The sequence below is a fragment of the Crassostrea angulata genome, chromosome 5 (genome assembly GCF_025612915.1).
Source record: "Crassostrea angulata isolate pt1a10 chromosome 5, ASM2561291v2, whole genome shotgun sequence".
In the NCBI taxonomy this organism is placed as follows: domain Eukaryota; kingdom Metazoa; phylum Mollusca; class Bivalvia; order Ostreida; family Ostreidae; genus Magallana; species Magallana angulata.
Window position 1 is genome coordinate 955911 of NC_069115.1, and position 9537 is coordinate 965447.

The window sequence follows — 9537 nt, forward strand, 5'->3', positions numbered from 1 at the left end:
GGTTTGATTACGAACATCGATAATCTTATACAAAACATGAATGATGAGGGTCAAAACATACTTTCGCCATATCAAACATAGTACATTGACAGTTTCCGGTAAAAAATCAAAAAATATTAAAACACAACCAATGCTTTTTTGAAACGTTGTTTACTTTGCATTCAAAATACCAATATTTATCCGATTGTTTTTATTTCTTTATAATATAGACAACGTTTTTAGTCATTAATAATGAAAACCACATAAATTATTGTATTTTGTTTTCCGGCATTTGATATTACTATAGTAATATTTATTTTATAGATCAGTATAATGCATGTGAAAATTTAATGATTAATATATATACCGTTAGTACCCATAATGGAGTATTATTATAACAGGAAATTTAGCATGTATCGCTAACAATATACAGGGGTCTTTACACTTCACTATAACTAATATTCAACATCCCAAGATGCTCTTGTTGAGAAAAATTGTAAGAAAAAAAACTGGCGGGGAGAGGGTCAGAAAAAGCCTATTTTAGGGTTTAGAATAATCTACGTTTCCTAGAACCTGAAGAACTGATAGTATTTTCTCGTTTTCTTGATTTTCTTTGCATTCTGTATCCGTTTCCGGGTCCTCTGTTTCAGAATCCTCCAATGGACTCTCGTCATTATGTTGTGAGGAAGTGTATCGCTTCGAATAAATTATTAGGAATACCACAAAACCTATCAGAACTGTAAAAAGGACTAACAAAACCACGGCTAGAGTAAAAAAACTAGGTTCTGAAAAGACAAAAATACACAGATTATTGTTAAACCTATATGGAGTTGTTAAGAAACAAATAAAGTAGGTGATAATACGATTACTTTTACTTACTTCCAGTTCCTTGTTTGTCAGCGATGGGGAAAACTAAACAAAAGTGAATCAAGAGTTAAACAGTGAATCAGTATGATACGCAAATGACAGGATGCGTACCACCGTAATGTTGACGTTACTTACCTGTGAAGCAGTGCTTCCCTATCCATCCTTCATGCATCCACTAAGACAGTCCCCAGTATCCATAGAACACTGTTTGTTGTCCTTACAATGTCCACAGTCAAACGCACAGTTAGGACCGTATTTATAAGGTTCCTATTCTAAGGGGTAAACGAAAGAAAATACTTATTCCTTTTTTTTTTATTTGAAGACATATTTGAAATTCCCTTTACCAGAATCATTGCGAACATTAAGCATATGCATTTATTATAACCTATTCTTCAGTTCATAATGATTGATGTGATGGTTGGAATAGTGTACTTCTTTAACACATAGTGTGCTGTAATATGTATTTTTTACTTATTCAATAGCTATCAAGGTAATATATAGTTAATAGTCAGTTAAATGCCGTTCTCCACTTGAGTTAGATGATTATAGCTGCAGATCTGTAGCACCCAGTCTGAGAACAATCGAATTGACAATCGGGAACTACACTTTTTTTCGCCCTAAATCTTTACAATTCACCGTACACAAAACTTGAGCTCATTAGTTAATTTTATTTTCCACAAGCTCAATGTTCCATAGAGCGATAGATCTGCAGTTTTTAAGTTGATTGTGTCGAGTTCAAGTAATCGGACTTTGGATTTAAGATCCTGGAACTAAGAGTAGGTACACTTTCAGTTATATTTTATCCTGTTTTACAGATTTCCAAATATCACCAAAATGGAAATGCAGCATGTATATGCACATGAATACCTGAACATTCAGACCGTATAAAAATTACCAGATTAGAGATTCAAATGTCACAAGAAGTGCATTTCCTCATATATTTTTTTAAAACTTAGCAGCAGACACAATTTCTTCCGTAGTTTTTTTTTTGTAGAAAACTATACATTGTATGTGCAGCCCTCGCCCACAATTAAATTTACGTGATATTGCATAAAATATATTCATTTCAAAACAACCAGAAAATGTGCCATTTTTCATCATTTTTGGCATATTCTGAGATATAAGGTATATTAATGAAATCATTTTTACCTTTTAAAAACAGAAGAAAATTTAAAACTTTAGACATCTACGTTTTCAAAATGGTATAGTAGTATTTTCATGAGATTTAAACAACTGTTTAATGTTATGGCATATATTGCAGGAAACTGAACCTTCTTCCTCCCAAACAGGTCTAATAGCTCATTTCGGATAAAATATTCTATATGAATTTAAAAAGCAGTGCCCCAAAAATTTTCATTTGACTAAAATTTTGTAAATCCGGATAAAAATCCTTCAGATATAAGATCTTCTGGAAGATAAGTTTTCTTTATGACTACTGTTTTGGAAATCGATCCCTCAGTACATTCAAATCTTATTAATCTGTAGGTTTACGGTAAAACTTGTTCAACAAATTTGTTTTAATGGATACCGTGAAATCAGAAACAATTTTTCGGGGATTGCTTTATTTTTACTGGTTCCTAAGGACTAATTTCCTATCATACCTATAGATTGAATTATGACTTTATTGCCTTAATTTATTAATTTTTGGAGGAAATGTTTTCGTGAATGTACCCATGAATTACACAAACATTTTGCCACCACGAAATAAAATAATTTGCAATATCATCAGGATTTATTACAAATGTTCCTTATAAGAAAAATTGCCAAATTTTGCACTGTAAATTGAAATTTAGGTAATACATCCCAAACGAACGTGATATTGTATATGCATTCGTCGAAATACACGTAGGTAAAAACCCACATATAATGGATAACAATATCCAAGCATTCTGCCTGCGCATGACGGTAGTGCCCAATTTTCTCTGTTTCCAGTTAGGCACATGGCGGGAAACTTATTTGTAAGAAAGCATGCCAGGAAAAAGGATATAGAATATGACATGGTAGGGTTTTTGTCATTAACTATCATGATCACAACTTTTTACCTTTGCACAGTGGTGGTACCCAGTGTTCTTTGCAGCCATTTGGACACAAACCGGAAGTCCAATTGCAGCCTGCGACATCTTTACATTTCCCACACTTTTCCTGGCAGTCGTCTCCATAGAAACCAGGAGCACAGTCTAAGGAAAGTATTAATACATTACATATCGTATATTAAATCTATAACCCTACACAGAAACACGCCAACCTACTGTATTATAAAAGTAAAATGATCTTTGGCTGCCTCGTCAATCTTTCTTACAACTGATCTAAAGTTGTCTTTCATGAATAGTACAATCGCAATATAAAGTTACAAATAATACCTTAATTGTATATAAATGATAAAATATATTTTATAAAACACGTGATCATTTATTTTTGACACAGTACTTGTAGTCGATAAACAGTACAGCGTACATGTTTAGAACACATGCTTCAGAGTTTTCAATATAGAATATAAAGAAAGATAACTGTTAAATCCAGAACATCAGCGTCATATTTACAAGGAATTTTCCCTCTGTATTTATTTCCTTTTACATATAGAAATGGACAATTGATTTGCAGTAATATATATCTGCAAGGGGATTTCGGTAGCAAAGTTCAGAAAATTTATTAAAAATATATATCGTTATCGGTATATTCTGCTATAAAAACCAAAGTTGTGCATAGTATTATTCATGTCGGCAATGGTCAAATGCATACATACAAACTTTTAAACAAAAAACATATACAACAAATCCGTTGTTATAATGATTCATTATTACACCACATTGTTTCAAATACCTTTACACAACGGTTGTTGATAATTTGCCTTACATCCATTTGTACAGTGTCCATTAATTTTCTCACAGAATTGTCCATTGACACAGGAACCGCATGTCCCACTACAGCCTCTGTTGTAAAATCCGTCTACGCATTCTAGAATCCAATTTGAATTTCGCCATCAATATTTGTTAACTTTCGTTTATTCATGTTAGTGCGCTTAAGAAATAAATGCAGAGAGAGAGAGAGAGAGAGAGAGAGAGAGAGAGAGAGAGAGAGAGAGAGAGAGAGAGTGAGAGCTATGAAGACAGAAAAAGCATACAGAACCTATCAAGATGTTTTTCCTGTTGCTAACACAGAGAGAGAGAAAGAGAGAGAGAGAGTATGAAAAGACAGAAAAGCATACAGAACTTATCAAGATGCTATTCCTTTTGCTAACTATACATCGTTTGATCTTTGTTTAATTTAAGTGTAGTAGATTGTGCACTTTTCAAACCAAACCGTCATATTTATATATATATTCATTATCTCCTATCATGAAGTACCTTCTCACAGAACTGCCCGGTCCAGTTTTTATCACATACCTGGTCACATCGACCCGTCAACTTATTGCAGAGGGAATCGTTCTTACATCTCCCCGGGCACCTGACACACATCCCGCTAGAAATGTATGTCCTGTCACTGCACACTAAAACAAAACAGAGTATATTGTTTACGTTGCATTTCTAACATACAATGCAATTTAACGTCCAACAGATTGGCTTTTGTAGAATAACATTGACAGCAACAACAAGGAATAGTTAAAACCAAATCATGTGCGATAAATCGTGTGCACAATAAATAAATATATATATACATTTTGTAGGCTTTGTTTTTACTGTCAGAATATAAAATTCAGCTTGTTAAATAATCCTTTCTATGATTTGATTTATATTTTTGTTGAAAAGTTGTCTAAATATATCAGTATAATTCACCTATACAGTCAGAAGTTAAAGCATTAGGATCAGTACACCCGTGTATACAAGAGCCATTGAAAGCGTCACAGTGTCGGTTTTTACATTTATTCAAACATTCACGACCCCATCCAACACCATATTTACTGTCATAAACACCACCCCTTGTGTCACCATGTTGACTGTAATATTCATCACCGATGCCGGACACCCGGACAGAGCGTCGTGGTAATACACCAGGTGTTTGGGGTCATTCAGCGGGTTAACGACACCTACCACCAGGCCGAGTTGTTCTGGTGAGAGATATCGGATATAGCACAAGAATTGGCCGTATAGTTCTGGTATGTATCCCCATATATTGCCTTAGCGGCGGACCAGACCGGATTGGCCGGAACTGAACTCATTGTCGCCCCTCCGCGTAATCCTTGGTCGTGAACCAGATTAACTAAAAGTTAAAAAGCAAATTAATATAAAAACAATTGTCCTTCCATCAACCAATGACGGTTAAAATCCTAATTGTATCGGACTGGTATTATTATCGTATGATCAAAGAAGAAGTTGAAAAAGCCCTCTGTTTTTAACGCCCGACTTAACTTGTTAACGAAACAATACGCACAACAAACATTGACCAAGTGTGGACAGCAAAGAAAAAGAAAGAAAAAGTAGCTGAACAATCTCCCAAGTTTAAATCGTCGTTTACAGACGACGGACACTATTGTAGAACATTTTTATTTCAGTGACTCAGATGACGTGAAAAATGAATAATTCAAATACTTACCATAAGATGTTACTTCTTTTTAGCCTAGAAATAGAATAAACAACTCAACCGCAAAGTACGACATCATCGGTAAGTTATATTTACCTTGCTTAAATTTAAACAGGGCAGTTATCAAGGTAAATAAACATAGGTGGTGATAAACATTAACTTGAATCTAATCCACTTATTCATTGTGATAAAATGTGTTAACACGCATACAATAGTTTCTTTTTTCCACGAAATACTTTACTTTCAATATCTCAATCAATTAATAATACGTTCATGGTTTTCATAATTCCTACTACTAGTTGTTCTTATTACAAGTGTAGTTCATGTCTTCTTTCATGAAGCTTAGCAGATTCATTTATAATTATATGTTGTATAGCAAAGTTGTTTTATTAGGCAAACTGTTTAATATAAATTTAAGAATAGTAATGAATTTGATATTTTTGTTTATTCATATATTATTTTCAATTTGGTTATTATAGTGTGTCAAATGTTAAATTTATTAATAATGTTCTCAAAGAAAATAAAAACAAATCACCTTTGTGATGGTTTTTATGAAATTTTTTTATGGCATTTGCAATATGTTGATTTTATTATTCAAAATACTTTGTGACTAAACAAGTTAATGGTATATTTAAATGCTAAGAAAAATTTGTGTTAAAAATTTGTTTTTAAATCATATTAAAATAATAAATTTAGGTTTGTTGCACACGCGTTCTTGTTCAGATAATATAGTGAATTTAAAAAAAATATATATATATATACAGTTGAACCCTTTCTTTCATTAAAGGTTTGTAAATCTAAAAGAAGTTGGCCAAACCAAGCCTGTAACTCCATTGATTTTTAGAACATGAAAATTTTGTGCCAATAATTTTCTAGAGGATGAAAACACTTTTTAAAACATTGTGAATTTTACAGTGATTTACGCTTTGATTTATTTGCAAAGTCTTAAAACATTGAAGTAAACTTTGAAGATTTTAATGAAAAAGTTATACTTTTTAATGAATAACCCAATTGTACAAGACATTTTAGCCAAAACACTTGTTTAAATGAATAAAGGAAGGAAATATGCAGATATGTTTTGCTGTATGTTGTACTTTTTATGCAAAGGGGAATAACCTGTCCTATTTTTAGTGTCTCACATGTCTTTTAAGGCAGGGTGCCAATATTTTATGTATTGTAACTATATGAAATTTTACTTGTAATATTGGAGAACTTGACACTCAAATAGACGATTATTTACATACTTACATCTCCAGGCCTACTGTAGAACTTTATTTATTGCTATTTGCGTCCTCATTTAATGAAAGAGCATTAGTTTTGATATTGAACAAAATTATAATTATACGCTAAATCTGCTTGAAAAAAGAAAAAACTAAGGGTCATTGTTTACCAACAGGAAGTTAACTTCTTCACTTAATGAACAACGGAAGATTCGAATATTATTCATAATCCGGATTTGACTATTTAAAATCTAATGTTATATCGGTATCCGAATCTTTAATCCTATGAAATTACTATCGAATATATCAAGTATTGAGCATAAGGAAGTTTTGTAATGGTCCTATTTATAATTTAGTAGAGATTAGATTTGCAATGAATGTTTAAGAGTTGATGATAATGATGCAAATGTAAAGAGTTCAGCTTAAGATACAGTCGTATACTGACGGTAAAAGGAAACAAACTGGTATCTAAAAAGATCATTTATGATAGTTCGTTTAGCATTGTATGAAATGGGAACTTCAAGTAATCATAATCAAATTTCAAAAGACCATATAAATGAACATCAGCTTTAGTTTACTACAAAAGCTTCAGTACGCTTCTTTAACACAAAAAGACTGTGCAGACAAATTGAATACCGCGCATAATCGTGGTATGATAATTTGTCTGCACATCCTTTGCGTGTTAAAGGACCGATGGCATGCGAAACTTCACATTCGATGCTTAAATAAACACACTTAGGTTCATATTTACCATAAACGTACGGTAAGTTAATTTTCTGTATATTTTTTTTAGCTTGGATTAAATGTTCTTCTTTGAAATTAACCTGCACTGTTAGTATGAACTTTCGAGGAAGTCGAATCTTTTTTTCATAATCCTGTTGACTGGTACATGTTTTCCTCATATTCTTAATTGTTAAAATGGTGACCCAAAGACCAGTACTGCGGTTCTAAGAGAGGTTTAAAGTTTTTCGAGGTTTAAAGTTTAATGCAAAAATATACAGGAAAATGTTTTTTAAAGATCTTCTTTTCAAGAACTACAAAGCTAAAATTTTAAGATTACTATACAATTATCCTCAGATCGTGTATTCTAAGCCACTAAAGTCTGACACCTAGGGCAAACATAGACTTCCCAAAATGAGTTTAAATTTCAAAATTTAAATATAGATTTAACCTGTTTATAATCTTCTGCCCAACAATGAGAACTACAATGTTACATGAAGGCTTCAGATTATTTGAAAATTATTTTTAATCTCCTTCCATTAGAGCACTTCCTGTCGCTTTAAGTCCAGTCTGGGTAGTACCTGTATTAGTCATTGAATTCATCAGAGTAAACGCATCATTTGCGACATATTCTCCTTCTGGTGTTCCTGGGTCACTGTTGGGTTGGTATCTGCGCTCATATATCCTCCCATAAAACTGATAAGTCCGGGGTAAATTAACTAGTCTTTTCCCCTCAACTACCTCACATTAAGTGCGCATTAACTACACCGTTCCTGGACTCTGCGTTTTTGGGTCCTCATGTCTGACTTCCTCCTACATGGCACCCATTCATTAAGATGTAATTGCTGATAGCCAACTTAAGTCACTACTCCCAATGCCCTAAAAATACTTACGGGGTGGGAGGCTTTGTCCCTTTGCATCTTAGATCGGGACATACTCTTTCTGAATAATCCTTAAAAATCTCGATTTTCTCTGACATTAATGCCGATTCCCATCGACAACATGACAGCTGTCATTTTCATGACATAACAAGTATACATCCCAACACCCAGACAATCAATATTTTCACATGAGAAAAAAAACACAGCAATACATATATAAGCTTTTTACATCAAAATTCACTAATTGCTTTTCTTCACTTTTAAGTATGGTGAACATTAATCATTTATTGAAACCTCAATAGAAGACCCCTTATATGAATATGTGAATTTTTATAAACACAATGCCTATTTTTGTTTGAAACACACATAGATACAGTTCTAGAATGTTTTAAAGTCTGTTTTCACTAAAAGTTTTTAACTTTTACCTATTGTATAAAAAATTTCTCAATTGACCTTACGGACGAAGTAAGAATTAATTACATGAACAATCTTTAATTCCAACATTACGCAAAATAGTCCCGAAATTACAATTTAACAACGATATTTAACAGTAAATGAATTTCCACATTACAATTTTTGAATCGTGCAAGACACACGGTCTGTAACATTCAACTCCGTGAGTTTTCATGAAAATGTTTTATTTTAACTATGGTCATGTAGAGACAAATGTTAATTCATAAGTACCAATTAAAATCATTATCGTAGATCCGTTTCTTTTGTTTATTGTCTATTTATCAAATTAAAAAGTAATTTGAATAAGTAGATGTGCGATAATGTAATGTATTACTCTCAAGCACTCACTTGTTTATTAGCCTTTTAAATTCAATGATTTATTTCCGGGTTTAGATAGAAAAGCAAGAGAAAATCATAATTCTTCATAAGTAAGATAAAATCAAAACTTTTTAAAGTATTTACATTATATTAACTATAAATTATAAAATTATAAGCATCCTTATATTATAAATATACGATTGATATTCAGAAATGAAAACTATTTCCTTTAGTATTTTTTTTATATGATACACATCAACAACAAAGGCCGTTACAGATGGTTGTTGTTTGTCATATCAAATAAATTAGATTTTTGAATTATGCGCATGAGACAGATGCAAAGATACCATGACTTTATTGACGATTTTATTTTATCTCATTATGTAAAGTACATATGGAAGTTGCGAAAATAGCAATGGATATAGATGTATTTATGGCTGCAGGTTTGTAGCTCCCGACTGCAAAAAAGTGACATGAACGATCTGATAACTACATTTCCTTATGTGTCAAAATGTTGCAATTTTCGGCACACAAAAACGTGCGTTTGTTTTCGGCTGGTCAACCTTATCACCACACGAGTT

General features: G+C 32.4%; 1 pseudogene; it reads right to left on the minus strand.

Moving 5' to 3' along the window:
• Positions 1-519: 519 nt before the first annotated feature.
• Positions 520-5443, minus strand: LOC128183606 (multiple epidermal growth factor-like domains protein 10; annotated as a pseudogene).
• Between the last annotated feature and the right edge of the window lie 4094 nt (positions 5444-9537).